Below are 17,847 nucleotides of genomic sequence, written 5' to 3'. Positions count from 1 at the left end.
TCAGAAGGTTGTGCAGGGGTCTCCGTCACGTCTCTAGGGTCTCTCACCTCCCAGACACCGGCAAGCAGGCAGCAGACAGTCCCGGGCTCTTCCTCCTCCCTGCAGCCGGAAGGACCTCCGGCTGTGTTGCTGGGGGAGGAGGAGTTTGGGTTTCAGGACCAGGGCTGCCGGGAGGAGGGGGGGAGGCGTGAGTGTGGTGGCGGGATGCGGCGGCTCGCGGTAAGAAGCCCATAGGCTTCTATAGGGTATCGCACCCAGAGCCGGCCCTAACCAATATGATGCCCTAGGCAAGATTTTGGCTGGTGCCCCCTAGCACCACCGCTAGTTCCGCCTCTGACCTTGCACCTCTTTCCCAGCATCATCACCCCTCATCCATAGCAGTCCTTATTTTGGGGTTTGTACACCTTATATTTTAAATAAGAACAGTTCGCACATTTGGCGCACATCCCAAAAAGTGTTTTTGCTGGCAAGGGGCATGGCAACACAATAGTAACCCCAATTCCAATTACGCCACACAGTACTGCAACTTTATTCACATTTGATCATGCGATAGTGTCCATAATTCATAATACATCCCACAGTAGAACCCCTTATTCACATTACATCACACTGAATTGCTCCTTATTCACATCAGACCATACCCTATTGCTCTACATTATTAATGCACTTATACACATAATGACACACATACTGTAGTGCCCCCTACACATTTGCTGCACATTATTAGTGCCCCTATACACATAATATGTGTGATACAATAGTACCGTTACACATATTCTGCACATTATTAATGCCTTTATACACATAATGACACACATAGTGCCCCTTACACATATGTTGTACATTATTAATGCATTTTTACATGACACACATAATGCTTCTTACACACAACACTCACACTGCCACTAACACTGTGACCTCTGCCTCTGCTGGGATACAGATGTGTCCTCATAAATCTTGCCTCAATGCTAACGTTGGGCACATTTTTTTTTTATTGATAATGCATCTTATTTGCATTGCTATGTGGCTAGGATGCACAAGCAGCTTCTGTTGATTAAAATGATATGCATCATGCCTATATACTGTGTGAGACTGTGGCTGTATCTGCATATGAAATGATACACATAGAATATAGGCATGCCGCATATCATTTTAATCAGCAGAAGCTGCTGATGCCCCTAGGCATATCAAATGCCCTAGGCAATTGCCTAGTTTGCCTATGCCTATGGCCGGCTCTGATCACACCCTTAGCAGCGAAAACCCGGCGGCTGGGTCTTAGTACATATGAAAATGCGCTAAAACCACCGAAAAACTGGGGTTTTACCGCATTTTACACTTAGTACATCCCACCCAGTGTCCAATGTTCTGTTGTTGTGTGGGAGGTGGGACAGGAAGGCAGGCTCCTGTAAGAACAGGAGGATATGTGTACCTTCAGTTTCATCCTCGTATGTTTAAAAAAAGACATACAGTATGTCATAGGGCAGGATGCATTGCATGCATCGCAAGCTTAACGCTGTATGCTTGAATAAAAAACACAAAGGACAGCTTTCCCTATAAGAGATGTCCTTTGCGATACAAGGGCATCTGATCTGGGTTTATGACCCAGGAGTCTTGCTGCACATGCATCAGATGATGTACGCACTGCAGGGGACACTGGGAGGGATCACGCTCCCACGAACACCAAGGAACAAAGTGAATAAAAGTACGGGCAGCGAGAACGTAGCACCCTGCTGTCCATGCCTGATATGTTCCGCCAGCTCCCTCTCCTGTATCGTGCAGCTGAGGCATCATTTCCCTGCTGCCTGCGGCCACCTAGAGTGCTTTCACTTTGATCAGGCTCCTATACTACTGTACTACTGTACAGTAGTATGTACGCATAGCGGCAGCGTGCGTACACACACGCCCCGCTATGCCGCGATGCAAACACATCACGGCAACAAAGCAAAGGGACACCTCTGTATCATGAATAACAAGGTGCTTGCAAATCACTCTATCACTAATAAGTGTATGAATGTAGTATTTAAGATGATTGGTGTTCATGGGGTCTATTTACTAAGCATTTGTAGAGAGAAAAAGTACCAGCCAATCAGCTCCTAACTGCCATGTTACAAGCTGACAATCCATCTAATTTTCTTAGCTAGCGCTGCCTCTCTTCTTGTTTGTTTGTCACATGTTTTCTAGGACTGACTAACCTATATTAGGCAGCAGCTCACCATTCATCAGAAACACAGTCCCATTTTGCGCACGATTCCAATTCGTTGGTAGTTCCCTTTTTTTTTGCAAAGACAGTAGAGAAGATCAACAGGGTCAAAAGTTCAACATGGAAATGGTCGACACAAAAAGGTAGACACAATTTTTTGTTGTTTTTTTGGGTGTTTTGTCACTTTTCTGCCACAAACAATCCCCATTAGTGTACCACATCCCCACGCATGGCTTTGGGTAAGGTGCCTTGCTCTACTTCCGTTGCGCTCGGCACAGGTTACTGTTCCAAATCATACTCCACGTGGATGGTAAAGTATGAAAATGTTGAAAAAATAAAAAACGAATCGACAATATGTGTGTCGACCATTGTCATGTGCACCTTTTTACCCAGTCGACCTAATGCATGTCTACCATTAGCGGTCGACCTATTGAATGTAGACCTTTTTAGTGTAGATCTATAATCCGGACACTGCATTACTCCATGAAATAAATACTTTTACAACTCATCTAAGGAGTGTGTGACAATTTAGAATCTATTTCCATAGCCCTTGTGAAATTCGCAGAATCAAGCCATACTTTGTTGAAGTTATATTCAGAATGTCTGGCTATGTACGCATACAGTATTTCTCATGTGCCATCGTGACATTACACGAGAGAGACACCGATTCATTATTGGACACTTCTGGGTCATCCAAGTTCGAGCTATACACACTTTAGCCAGACTACACATATTGAGGACATGTTGTTTGGTATATCTATCTAGCGCATATGTTTCGACGATTCCCAATAAACAAGCTATTGGTGTAAATATACCTCTTGAAACATCTGTAGCCAATATAACGCCAATCACTTCTATAGTAAGATGTCAAAAGTGCCTTCAGCACTCCCACATTTCGGGCACTGTGATGTTAGCAAACACAGTGGAAGCTGCTCAAATCAATCTGGCAGTACTTTTCAGGTGGATGAAATGGAGGGATCATACCAAACAGAAAACCAGCTAAGCCAGCTCTCAGTTCGGGGGTATTTCTGTATCTGCCTTTCTCATGAGGCCTTACAATATACTATTACATGGCCCCGACTGGGTACTGTTATTAAGCAGTGTAGGGACTGCCGGTATCAGAGAAGCCTTGAAGTCGGCCTGGTGGCTTACCATGTATTTACAAAAGCATGCAAATATATCTCTACATTTCTATTACCATATAGTTTTTCAAATATTGTTGCAGGTACTATTTGTTTGCTGGGGGACACCTGGGTAGACAATCCCCCTTTCTGTATTTTGCACTGTGATGTTGCACTACCCCCAGATCTATTTAAGCTTATTAGCATAAGATATACTCTATGCAATAAAAATAAATATGTTTGTTGATAGCGAATAGAAATAGATGAATCACAAGGACATTTTAATGCTAAGGCTCCACTCCTCTTCCCGTGAGGGCCCCTCTCATTTCAGTCTAAGAGCTGTTATTTCTTCTGTATGATGAGCTCTTAATAAAAATATATACAATTTAGACAACAGCCTATGTGGATCTATGGACATTATATACTTTTTAATAATAGAGTCCTTTATAACTGGGGGTCCTTCAGGGAACTGAATGGATAATGCATGCCTAAGTTGTAAAAATCTACATAAGGAAGCATTAGATAAACCAAATAGCTGTAAAAAGGACTTAAGAGCCTCTGGTGTATATAACTAACCCACAGAGGCCACTCCCCTCACTCCAAATCGCACAGGTCTGTATAGTAGATAGTTCGGACAATTCTCTGGAGTGCCAAAGCGGCATCTCTGGATCCAATCCCTCCTCTCCCAGCAGCTTCAATGCAAATTCCTATACCCAAATCGCCTGTTCAACCAGAGGGATACCCCTCCCAAACTTCTTGCCACTTAACAGTGTCTGTAGTGGAGTATGAAAATATACCATCTGGTTGACCAGTAAGCTCGGCAAGGCACTGGGGATCTGTATTTAGAAGCCTCCACCATAAATGAACCAAATGGGAGGCAAAATAATATAACCAAAAATGTGGTACAGCAAGTCCTCTCTGTGGTCCAGGTCTTGTAAGTATATCAAATTTTATTCAACCCCATTTATTTGGCCATATAAAAGATAAAACAAGGCTATCAATTTGCCTTAAAAGCACAACTGGGGAATTATGAAAAACATTTATCAAGTTGACTCAGCCCGTCAGTGTAAGAGGTAATTTATAGTGATGAGCGAGGTTCGGTTTACTCGGTTTTACTCGGTTTTACTCGGTTCTCAAAACGGCATCTTATTGGCTATCCAAAACACGTGACATCCGTGAGCCAATAAGATGCCGTTTTGAGAACCGAGTAAAACCGAGTAAAACCGAGTAAAACCGAACCTCACTATATTTACTCCTCCTTCTTTCCCTTTCCTTCAAATATTCTATTTGAGGTTTAAAATCTAAAGAAATGTACTCTTGAGGTATATTAGTGATTCAAATGCCCAAATATTTTAATCTATCTACCTATTGAAGTTGAAGATTAACAGATGGAGTAGCCGGACACGGCATCCTCAAAGCAAGAATGCATGATTTGTCCCAATTTATCATCAAACCGGAGAAGCTACCAAACTTGTCAATTAACTCCAACACTATTGGCATAGAGGTAACATAGTCATTGACAAAAGCAATGCCACTTTATTCTAGGGCCCAACTGAAACCCTTGAATGTCTCGGTGTGAACGTAATATGCATGCCAAAGGCTCAATTACTAAGGCAAATAACTCTGGAGAGAGAGGACAACCATGTCGCATACAACATAATACAGGAAATGGAGAGTACATATATCCATTTACAGAAATCCGAGCTACTGGAGCTGAATACAAAAGTTGGATCCACTTAATATACACCGAACCTATTCCATACTATTTCATATTCTCCCAGAAAAAGGGCCATTCAACACAGTCGAACGCCTTACTTGCATCAAGGACTGAGGATACCTCCTGTACATGAGAGGTCTGTAAATGAGTAAATAGACGTCTTATATTAATAGAAACTGACTTACGTGACATAAAGCATGCCTGATCCAGGTGAATAAGCTGCAAAATCACCTCATTAAACCCAGTTGCTAATATTTTGGCACACCATTCAAACCAGAATCCTTTTTCCCAAAGAAGGAGCGAAGCACACACTCTACTACCTCCTTTGTAAGCAGAGAATACAAAAAAAAAACTATCTTCGTAAGATACCGTGGGAAGAGGAATCTCAGCTAAATACCTACTCACATCTCCAATACTACACTTCGACATAGAAGTATAAAGGGTCTGATATAAACTAACAAATACCCCCAAAATATCTGGAGACTTCCTTAAGACTTTCTCCCTTTTCGTCCATAGCCTCTAACACTGTGTTAGAGGAACGATCAGTTCCAGCAAATTGTGCAAGATAGCTCTGCAAATATATATTGTGAATGAGATGTAAATAAGAGCCTAAACTGAGTCTTAGTGAGGAGCAGTGGCGTCATGAGGTGGGTGCGGGGGGTGCGGGCCGCACCTGGGTGTCAACCTTCAATAGGGTGACACCAAAGCGAGCCGCACACTCACACGCACGCACCCCCATCCCCTGACATGACAAAGCCTGGACCACGGCTGCGGCCACACCCCCTCCTCCCAGACCCCGCCTCCTAAAGCCCACTGCCCGACATTCTCACCTATCAGTGAGATCAGCAGGCAGCAGCCACAGAGCCGTGCAGGCAGTGCTCTGGCCGCCCCTCCCCTCTCCTCCAGAGTCCACTCTCTCCTCACTCGGGTCCTGACTGAGCCTCTCTCTCCTCACTCGGGTCCTGACTGAGCCTGACACACAAGCTCCGCCTCCCACACTGTCTTACAGGAGGAAGGAGCTGCTGCTGCTGCTGATATTGCGGCATGATGCCAGGTAACTTCTATAAATGCTCCACGATGAGCAGAATCGATTTATGAAATGTATGTGTGTGTGTCTGTATGGGGATGAATGTGTTAATGGGCATTGGGATGTACAAATTGTTGATTTGAGTGCTAGGTGGGGGGGGGGAGTTAATTGGGGCTGTGTGAGTGTAGTATGTGTGCCACTGTGTGAGCGTAGTATGAGTGCTGTGTAGTATGGTTGCTGTGTGAGTTTAGTATGAGCGCTGTGTGAGCGTAGTATGGGTGCCACTAGGGAAGCCAATCCCGGGCCATCTTTTCAATCCCGGGTATCGGGATTGGAAAATGGTCAATCCCGGGATTCCCGGGATACCCGGGATTGGCTTTAGACTGTGTCCGGCGGCCCCCCACGCCCCGCCCCTCCCGCCCTGCAGACATAAAAAAACCCCGTACAAACCTGCACAGCCAGGTAGCGGGTGAGGAGGACCCGGCGGGTGAGTGCAGCGGAGCCGGCGTGTGAGTGTAGGGGAGCCGGGAGGAGGCAGCGGGTGAGTGCAGGGTGAGCCGGGAGGAGGCGGCGGGTGAAGACCGCCGTACTTTCCGGCCCGGTGGCTGCTGAAAGCGCAGCGTGACCTCACAGTCACAGGTCACGCTGCGCAGGGGGAGACAGGAGAAGGGAGCCGGGCAGTGTCTGAGCGCCCTGAGGACGCTCAACGCTGATCCCTCAATCCCCGGGATTGGAGCTTCTTGGGCCTAAATCCCGGGATCCCGCCGATCCCGATCCCGGGATTGGCCTCCCTAGGTGCCACTGTGTGAGTGTAGTATGGGTGCTGTGTAGTATGGGTGCTGTGTGAGCGTAGTATGGGTGCTGTGTAGTATGGGTGTTGTGTGAGAGTAGTATGGGTGCTGTGTAGTATGGGTGCTGTGTGAGCGTAGTATGGGTGCTGTGTAGTATGGGTGCTGTGTGTGAGTAGTATGGGTGCTGTGTAGTATGGGTGCTGTGTGAGAGTAGTATGGGTGCTTTGTGACAGTAGTATGGGTGCCGTGTGAGTGCAGTATGGGCGCTGTGTAGTATGGGTTTTGTGTGAGCGTAGTATGGGTGCTGTGTAGTATGGGTGCTGTGTGAGCGTAGTATGGGTGCTGTGTAAGAGTAGTATGGGTGCTGTGTGAGCGTAGTATGGGTGATGTGTGAGCGTAGTATGAGTGCTGTGTGAGTGTAGTATCTGTGCTGTGTGAGAGTAGTATGCGTGCCGTGTGAGTGCAGTATGGGCGCTGTGTGAGCGTAATATGGGTGCTGTGTGAGCATAGTATGGGTGCTGTGTGAGAGTGGTATGGGTGCCGTGTAGTATGGGTGCTGTCTGTGTGAGCGTAGTATGGGTGCTGTGTGAGAGTATTATGGGTGCTGCTGTGTGAGCGTAGTATGGGTGTCGCTGTGTGAGCGTAGTATGGGTGCCGCTGTGTGACATAGTATGGGTGCTGCTGTGTGAGTGAAGTATGGGTGCAGTTTGAGTGTAGTTTGGGTGCTGTATGACGTAGTATGGGTGCTGCTGTGTGAGCGTAGTATGGGGGCAGTTTGAGTATAGTATGGGTGCTGTGTGATGTAGTATGGGTGCTGCTGTGGGAGCATAGTATGGGGGCAGTTTGAGTGTAGTATGGGTGCTGTGTGAGCGTAGTATGGGTGCTGCTGTGTGAGCGTAGTATGGGTGCTGCTGTGTGAGCGTAGTATGGGTGCTGCTGTGTGAGCATAGTATGGGTGCTGTGTGACGGAGTATTGGTGCTGCTGTGTGAGCATAGTATGGGTGCTGCTGTGTGAGCATAATATGGGTGCTGCTGTGTGAGCACAGTATGGGGGCAGTTTGAGTGTAGTATGGGTGCTGTATGACGTAGTATGGGTGCTGCTGTGTGAGCATAGTATGGTGCAGTTTGAGTGTAGTATCGGTGCTGTGTGACATAGTATCAGTGCTGCTGTGTGAGAGTAGTATGGGTGCTGTGTGACATAGTATGGGTGCTGCTGTGTGACAGTAGTATGGGTGCAGTTTGAGTGTAGTATGGGTGCTGTGTGACGTAGTATGGGTGCTGCTGTGTGAGAGTAGTATGGGTGCAGTTTGACTAGTATGGGTGCTGTGTGACGTAGTATGGGTGCTGCTGTGTGAGTGTAGTATGGGTTGTGCTGTGTGAGCATAGTATGGGTGCTGATGTGTGAGCATAGTATGAGGGCAGTTGGAGTGTAGTATGGGCGCTGTGTGACCTAGTATGGGTGCTGCTGTATGAGAGTAGTATGGGTGTAGTTTGAGTGTAGTATGGGTGCTGTGTGAGCGTAGTATGGGTGCTGCTGTGTGAGTATAGTATGGGTGCTGCTGTGTGAGCGTAGTATGGGTGCAGTTTGAGTGTAGTATGAGTGCTGTGTGATGTAGTATGGGTGCTGCTATGTGAGTGTAGTATGGGTACAGTTTGAGTGTAGTATGGGTGCTGTGTGACGTAGTATGGGTGCTGCTGTGTGAGCGTAGTATGGGTAGTTTGAGTGCTGTGTGACATACTGTAGTATGGGTGCTGCTGTGTGAGCGTAGTATGGGTGCAGTTTGAAATTAGTATGAGTGCTGTGTGATGTAGTATGGGAGTTGTGTGAGTGTAGTATGGGTGCTGTGTGAGGGGAGCTTTATGGGAGCTGATAGGGTGGAAGGATGAATGAGCTAATGGATGTTGGGAGGAGGGATTGATAATGAATTGGGGAGAGATGGGGTAATGGATGCACGGAGATGGGGTGCTTCAGTAATGGGTTCTTGGACAGGGATATGTTTTGCGGTTGCTGTTTAGGAGAAATTGGTTAATCAGTGCCACCACCAAGCAAATCCCATGTCACCACCAAGACACCACATGATACCCCATGTCACCTCTAAGACACCACATGATACCCCATGTCACCTCTAGGACACCACATGATACCCCATGTCACCTCTAAGACACCACAAGATACCCCATGTCACCTCCAAGACACCACATGATACCCCATGTCACCACTAAGACACCACATGGTACCCCATGTCACCTCTAAGACACCACATGATACCCCATGTCACCTCTAGGACACCACATGATACCCCATGTCACCTCTAAGACACCACATGATACCCCGTGTCACCTCTAAGACACCACAAGATACCCCATGTCACCTCCAAGACACCACATGATACCCCATGTCACCTCTAAGACACCACAAGATACCCCATGTCACCTCCAAGACACCACATGATACCCCATGTCACCACTAAGACACCACATGGTACCCCATGTCACCTCTAAGACACCACATGATACCCCATGTCACCTCTAGGACACCACATGATACCCCATGTCACCTCTAAGACACCACATGATACCCCATGTCACCACCAAGACACCACATGTCACCAGATGAGCTGCGGTTTAGTATGCTAAAAGTAGCAAAACTACAACTGCTTTCTCTAGCATGAGGGGGGGTCCGCCCAGCACAGGGCAAGGCCGCCCCACATGCCGAGTCCACCCCCCACCCCCCCGCTGATATGCGAGTGCATTGCTATACAGAGATGCGCTCGCACTTTAAGGGTAGCCCTCTGCCTCTGCAGCCTAGCTGTGAAGGCAGTCGCCGGGCTGCCATCTTTTGGGTCGCAGCTGCTGCGTGTGCCGTCATGCAGCCATCGCGGCCTGCCCGACAAATGGTACAGAAACGTCTGCGTTGTCCGGACCACGCCCCTCAAACAGTGCGTTGCCGTCCCATCACCACCCCCGCCAGGATTCTTTATGGTGTGATAGGGGAGGAGGTCCATCAGGGGTGACACCATGAGTTACCACACCGGGTGACACCAACCCTAGTGACACCTCTGGTGAGGAGATGATTATTCCACTCTTTGTGTGAGGCCAGCCACTATGAGAGATTTTTGGAAAATGTATTCCACATAATTTAAATAATAGAATTTGAGTGGGCTTCAAAAGTATTTGTATTTTTAAATTAGGGATCAGTGTAGGCAACTATGTAGTAGCAAGTTTAGCTTTAACTGTTCAGTGTATGAGTCATATGTGTGGGTTTAAGTTGTCTTGTTATAAATGTCCAGATGTCCACACATAACTGTAAGTAGTAATAATTAAATAGTACATCATTATAAACGTAGTGAAAATACAATACATAGCAATATCTTAGCACGTGTGTTTGAGGGAGTACATCTATGAATGAGGAAAATAAATTATGCTTCTTCATCTTTTTTTTTATATCCTCTAATTTTATGCATTTGCAGAGAAGTTCATAAGCAAAAGTGTCATCATTTACATGAAAAAACTACATTTCAAGAGAGTGGTTTGTACAAAGTGATATCAGTAGGACCAATCTCAACTACAGAAGGACTGCTTTAAAGCAACGGCTACAACTGTAACTGTCTGTATAACCTGAATGATCAACACTGAACTCCCTGCTTGGTCACTGCAAAAACTTCCTTGCTTGTAACAACTTATACAGTACTGGCTTTTCCTTTTCATAACAATCAGACTGCATATCAGTGCTAATTTTCCTTTATACCCGTTAGGCCTCTCTGATTTATCAGTGTATTTTGTCCTTACTCTCATTCCTCACCTGTAATTTTGTCTACTTTAGTATCCACATTCTACACCCATTTTCCATTTTGCTCAGTAAGGCACAGTTAATGAAAGCATCCGGGGCCAATGCATTCATAGTCAAATACAATATAATTTATCACTATCACATTCATCAGCTAAACATTTGAATCACTTGTAGTCGGTATTAAATGGTCATAGTATTTCATTAGATGCAATCTAGGGGTCAGCTTTTGCTGGTCAATGTGGGTTCACATTCACAAACTGTTCAGAACACAAAGTGTTTGAAAAGTAACAGCTGAACAACACCAAGAAACAATTATTTAAACCATTAACTTTAATAATTGCAACTTTATTACATTCTAAGCCTAAATAATGTTAGTTTTATTTCAAACACACCATGTACCACAAATTGCTTTTCTTCATTGCACTCCATGGTATTTTCTTCAAGGCAATTACAAGCTTAATTCTTCCTGCAACTCACCCATCTGTACACATTGCCGCCTCAATTATCAACTCCCCTCTTATTAACACTCAGCTTTTCACTTCTCTTTAAGCATTGGCAATCACATATACAACCTCTCACCACAAAGAGCATTCACAAACCTCCTACAACTATATTTCTCCCTCTCTCCTGCTTTTATTAGCTGGCGACATTTCACCAAATCCGGGCTCCAACCACTTGCCCCACTCACATTCACCTGATTCACATCGCTATATAAATCCAGCAAACCTTATAAACATCATGTCTCCCACCACCCTCCAAATCACTAAAATGTGCCTTATGGAATGCACGCTCTGTTTGTAACAAACTAACATCCATCCATGACGTCTTCATATCTAACAACTTCAACCTGCTGCCTATAACAGAAACATGGCCCACACAATCAGACATGGCCTTTGCATTAGCACTGTCACATGGTGGTCTCCAATTCACACACCGATAAAGGAGGTGTGGTTGAAATATTACTATCCCAATCCTTCATATACATAGTTGTACCACAGATCCATCACTCATATTCACATAATTTGAAGTTCATTCTACCAAGATTTACACTCCTATATCTCTGCGTGTTGCAGCTATCTCTCACCCACCTGAGCAACTCAAACAATTTCTGTAAGAATTCAATATTGCAACAGATAGTCTGAAAGCCACTGCTCATGCCTCCAAACTACTCTAACTTCCTCTCTTGGCCTCTCCCAGTGGACTGACTCCTCTACTCATCAGGAGGGCCACTGCCTTGTATTCCCCAGACTATGCTCAGTTTATGAATTCACTAACACACTTTTTCTTCTCTCGGATCAGAACCATATAATCAGTATGCTCTCCTGTATTACTTCAAACTCACTGTCACTGAAGTCCTCCAACTCCTCAAACCTGCAGAAATATTAACAGTATTGATTTTCAAGAACTTTCCATCTATTTCTGCATTCACTTCGACTGTGATGGCTGTATCACACCTGAATCAGACTCTAGAAATAGCCCTTGATGAAATGCCTCCAGCACACTCCACGTAGGCCTAGATGTCAACCCGTGGTGCTCTAAATTAACAAGACACCTACAAAAACTCTCCCGTAAAGTTGAACATCAGTGGGGTAAATCTTGTACTCCAAATTACTTTCTCACGTATAAGACTATTCATCACTCCTATCATAATGGTCTGGACATTGCCAAACAAACATATTTCCAAATTCTCATCTCTGCTCAAGCCTCTATCCCCAAGCAAATTTTTAATACATTTAAATCACTTGTCAACCTCCCCTCCCCTCACCCAATCCACCAGCCACTATCGATGTGCAAGGTTTTGCTTCTTACTTCAAAGACAAGATTCATAATATCCAAGATAGATTAAATGGTATGCTCTTTCCCAGCCAGTGACCTGCTCAATTACCTACATAAACTCTCTGGCATCTTTTTTTTTTCATTTGGGCCCACAAATCAACACTCTTCTCATCCTCCTACTCTACTACCTCTCCTCTTGATTCTGTACCTTCACAAATAAGTAAAGCTCTGTCTCCTGTTCTCATCCCAGCCTTAACTAAAATATGTAAGCTTCCTCTACTGGTATCTTTCCTTCAGTGTTCAAGCATGCAGTGATTGCTCCCATTCTGAAAAACATAATTCTGACCCAAACTCTCATTCAAACTACCGTCCATTCTCTCAGCTCCCATGCCCCTCCATGTTACTTGAGAGACTTGCCTACACTCACCTCACACACTTTCTTAACTCACACAGCTTATTGGAGGCACATCAGTCAGGCTTTCATTCCCAACAGTCCACAGAGACAGCACTGACTAAGGTAGTGAATGATCTGGTCGCTGCTAAGTCTAGACAGCATTACTCACTTCTTATTTTTCTACATCTCTCTGATGTTTTTGATACAGTTGACCACTCTCTTCTCATAAAAACACTACAATCCCTAGGTCTTCAGGATACAGCCCTTTCTTGGTTCTCATCCTACCTATTTAGTTGCTCTTTTAGTGTCCGCTTCTCTAAATCCACGTCCTCTTTGCTAACGCTATCAGTAGGAGTAACGCAGGGTTTAGGTCCTCTGTTTTTCTCAATCTATACTATAACTCTTCGCAATCTAATCAGCTCTTTTGGATTTCAGTATAATCTGTACGTAGATGATACCCAAATCTACCTATCCTCCCCAGATTTGTCACCATCTGTATTGGTCCATGTATCTGAATGCCTTTCTGCTGTTTCATCTTGGATGGCATCTTACCATCTCAAACTTAATATTTCCAAAACTAAATGTATTATATTTCCACCGACAAATAGCAATTACTAACCTGATATCTCCATCACTGTTGAGAACTCGACAATCAATCCAACCCCACAGACTCACTGCCTAGGTGTCATCCTTGACACTAAACTGTGCTTTGTTCCCCACATTCAATTTGTCTGTAAATCATGTTACATACATCTAGAAAACATATCCAAAATACGACCATACCTTACACAAGACACTGTAAAAACTCTAATCCATGCACTCAGTATCTCCCACATTGATTATTGCAATAATTTTCTCACTGGTCTTACCAAAAAGAGACTCTCACTGCTACAATTCATTCTGAGTGCAGCTGCAAGGCTTATCTTCCCCGCTAGATGTTCATCGTCTGCGGATCAACTCTGTCAGTTCCTCCATTTGTTACCTGTATTCTACCATATTCAATATAAAATACTTTTACTCACACACAAGCCCATTATCCAAACTATGCCAACATACATCTCTTTGCTTATCTCAAAAGATCTCCCATGCTGACCACTTTGCTCTGCAAAAGTTCTGCATCTTTTATTCACACTCATTATTTGCTCCAATTCTTGACTGCAGGACTTTCTTTGGGCTGCACCAACTCTGTGGAATGCCTCCCCATGCACAACAAGACTCTCCTCTAGTCTTAAAATCTTCAAGATCTCACTGAAAACTCACCTCTTCCGGCAAGCTTATCAAATTCTGGATCCGCCCACATAACCTTCATAAACTTTCCTATACAATTGCATCCTTACTGTACAGTCCACACATGTTACGTTTTCTCTTTCTTCACTTTCCCATCCTCCTGACCCCAGGCCAACATTGCTGTGTGAGCTTTGCAATCTGGTGGACTATTATGCAATGAATACAATCTATCCTTGTGTATTAATGCCTATTTCCCTATAGATTATAAACTTGCAAGCAGGGCCTTCCTACCTCAATGACTGTTTGTTATTAGCCAGTTTTGTTTTATGAATGTTGTTTCCATTTGCAAAGCGCAAGAGAATTTTCTGAGCTATACAAAAAACTGTTAGAAATAATAATAAATCCTACACACTGACGTGCATTGTGGGGCTTAAAGAATAAGTATAAATTAGTAATTGTGCACCTGGACAAATCATGCTGCAATGCAAGGGATGTAAATGCATTTATTTATTTATTTATGTTGCATGCAGGGTAAATAAATACTGGCTACTTCTGCATGTAGCCGACAAATGCAGGGCAGCTTTATTTCTACACTGAAATTTACAATTGATCTAGCACACACCTATGTCCACCTAGAAATCTCTCTGTTCATTTTAAATTTACCCTCCTGCAGTGCAATATGACTGTCACCGTGCTCCTTTTTTGCTCCTTTTTAAAGCTACTTCTATAAATTATGTTCAATATTATCCCACTATTAATATAGCTAAACTGAAAATAAGATTTTACTTACCGGTAAATCTATTTCTCGTAGTCCGTAGAGGATGCCGGGACTCCGTAAGGACCATGGGGAATAGACCGGCTCCGCAGGAGATAGGGCACTTTAAGAAAGCTTTGGACTCTGGGTGTGCACTGGCTCCTCCCTCTATGCCCCTCCTCCAGACCTCAGTTAGGGAAACTGTGCCCAGAGGAGATGGACAGTACGAGGAAGGATTTTTGTAAATCTAAGGGCGAGATCCATACCAGCCACACCAATCACACCGTATAACTTGTGATATTCTTACCCAATTAACAGTATGAACAACAACATAGCCACGGTTCCACCGAAAACTATAACATAACCCTTATGTAAGTAATAACTATATACAAGTCTTGCAGAAGAAGTCCGCACTTGGGACGGGCGCCCAGCATCCTTTACGGACTACGAGAAATAGATTTACCGGTAAGTAAAATCTTATTTTCTCTAACGTCCTTGAGGATGCTGGGACTCCGTAAGGACCATGGGGATTATACCAAAGCTCCCAAACGGGCGGGAGAGTGCGGTTGACTCTGCAGCACCGATTGAGCAAACAGGAGGTCCTCCTCAGCCAGGGTATCAAACTTATAGAACTTTGCAAAGGTGTTTGTCCCCGACCAAGTAGCTGCTCGGCACAACTGTAATGCCGAGACCCCTCGGGCAGCTGCCCAAGAAGAGCCCACTTTCCTAGTGGAGTGGGCCTTAACCGATTTCGGTAATGGCAATCCTGCCGTAGAATGCGCCTGCTGAATCGTGTTACAGATCCAGCGAGCAATAGTCTGCTTTGAAGCAGGAGCGCCAACCTTGTTGGCCGCATACAGAACAAACAAAGCTTCAGTCTTCCTGATTCTAGCCGTTCTGGTCACATAAATCTTCAAAGCCCTGACTACATCCAGGGACTCGGAATCCTCCAAGTCCCGTGTAGCCACAGGCACGACAATAGGTTGGTTCACATGAAAAGATGAGACCACTTTTGGCAGAAAGTGAGGGCGAGTCCTCAACTCTGCCCTATCCACGTGAAAAACCAAGTATGGGCTTTTATGTGATAAAGCCGCCAATTCGGAAACACGTCTTGCCGAAGCTAACGCCAACAACATGACCACTTTCCACGTGAGGTATTTCAACTCCACAGTTTTGAGTGGTTCAAACCAAGGTGACTTGAGGAAACGTAACACCACGTTAAGATCCCAAGGCGCCACCGGAGGCACAAAGGGAGGCTGAATATGCAGCACTCCCTTCACAAAGGTCTGTACTTCAGGAATAGAGGCCAATTCTCTTTGAAAGAAAATGGATAAGGCTAAAATCTGGACCTTTATGGACCCTAATTTTAGGCCCAAAGTCACTCCTGTTTGAAGGAAGTGAAGTAGACGGCCCAAATGGAACTCCTCCGTAGGAGCAGCTCTGGCCTCACACCAAGAAACATATTTCCGCCATATACGGTGATAATGTTTTGACGTCACGTCTTTCCTAGCCTTGATCAGGGTAGGAATGACTTCCTCCGGAATCCCTTTTTCCGCTAGGATCCGGCGTTCAACCGCCATGCCGTCAAACGCAGCCACGGTAAGTCTTGGAATAGACAGGGCCCCTGCCGCAGCAGGTCCTGCCTTAGAGGAAGTGGCCACGGATCCCCTGCAAGCAACTCTTGCAGCTCCGGATACCAAGTCCTCCGTGGCCAATCCGGAACAATGAGTATTGTTCTGACCCTGCTTCTTCGTATTATTCTCAACACCTTGGGTATGAGAGGAAGAGGAGGAAACACATAGACCGATCTGAACACCCAAGGTGTCACCAGAGCGTCTACCGCTACCGCCTGAGGGTCCCTTGACCTGGCGCAATACCGCTTTAGCTTTTTGTTGAGACGGGATGCCATTATGTCGATTTGAGGCAGTCCCCAACGATCCGTGATCTGTGCGAAGACTTCTTGATGAAGTCCCCACTCTCCCGGATGCAGGTCGTGCCTGCTGAGGAAGTCCGCCTCCCAGTTGTCCACCCCCGGGATGAACACCGCTGACAGCGCGCTTACATGGCCTTCCGCCCAGCGTAGAATCCTGGTCGCTTCTGCCATGGCCATTCTGCTCCTTGTTCCCCCTTGGCGGTTTATATGAGCCACTGCCGTGACATTGTCTGACTGAATCAGAACCGGTTTTCTCCAAAGCAATTCCTCCGCTTGACGCAGGGCGTTGTATATGGCTCTCAACTCCAGGATGTTGATGTGGAGACAAGACTCTAGGCTTGACCAGAGACCTTGGAAATTTCTTCTCAGTGTCACTGCTCCCCAGCCTTGCGTCCGTGGTCACCAGGACCCAGTCCTGAATGCCGAACCTGCGACCTTCTAGTAGGTGAGCACTGTTCAGCCACCACAGGAGAGATACCCTCGTCCTGGGAGACAGGCTGATCCTTTGATGCATTTGTAAATGGGACCCGGACCACTTGTCCAAGAGGTCCCATTGAAAAGTCCTCGCATGGAACCTGCCGAAAGGGATAGCCTCGTAGGAAGCCACCATCTTCCCCAGGACCCGCGTGCAATGATGCACTGAAACCTTTTTTGGTTTTAATAGGTTCCTGACCATGGCTATGAGTTCCTGAACCTTTTCGATCGGAAGAAAAACCTTTTTCTGGTCTGTGTCTAGAATCAGCCCCAAAAAGGTCAGACGCGTTGTAGGGACTAGCTGGGACTTCGGTATATTGAGAATCCAGCCGTGTATCTGCAACGTCTTCATGGACAGAGACCCGCTGTCCAGCAACCTCTCCCGAGATCTCGCCTTTATGAGGAGATCGTCCAAGTATGGGATAATTGTGACCCCCTGCCTGCGCAGGAGCACCATCATTTCCGCCATTACCTTGGTGAAAATTCTCGGGCCGTGGAAAGCCCAAACGGCAACGTCTGAAATTGGTAGTGACAGTCCTGCACTGCAAATCTCAGGAACGCCTGATGCGGGGGGAATATCGGAACATGAAGGTAAGCATCCTTTATGTCCAGGGACACCATCCAATCCCCCCCCTCCAGGCTG

At 45.6% G+C, this 17,847-nt stretch overlaps 1 protein-coding gene across 2 annotated transcripts in view; it reads right to left on the bottom strand.

The window, feature by feature from the left end:
* CORIN (corin, serine peptidase) overlaps window positions 1-17,847 on the bottom strand; it is a 521,516-nt gene that overhangs the window by 185,875 nt on the left and 317,794 nt on the right. The gene's annotated exons all lie outside the window — the stretch shown is intronic.

The sequence above is a fragment of the Pseudophryne corroboree genome, chromosome 1 (assembly GCF_028390025.1).
Source record: "Pseudophryne corroboree isolate aPseCor3 chromosome 1, aPseCor3.hap2, whole genome shotgun sequence".
NCBI classification, from domain to species: Eukaryota; Metazoa; Chordata; class Amphibia; order Anura; family Myobatrachidae; genus Pseudophryne; species Pseudophryne corroboree.
The sequence above is the reverse complement of the archived record's forward strand: the minus strand, read 5'-3'. Positions and strand labels throughout refer to the sequence as shown.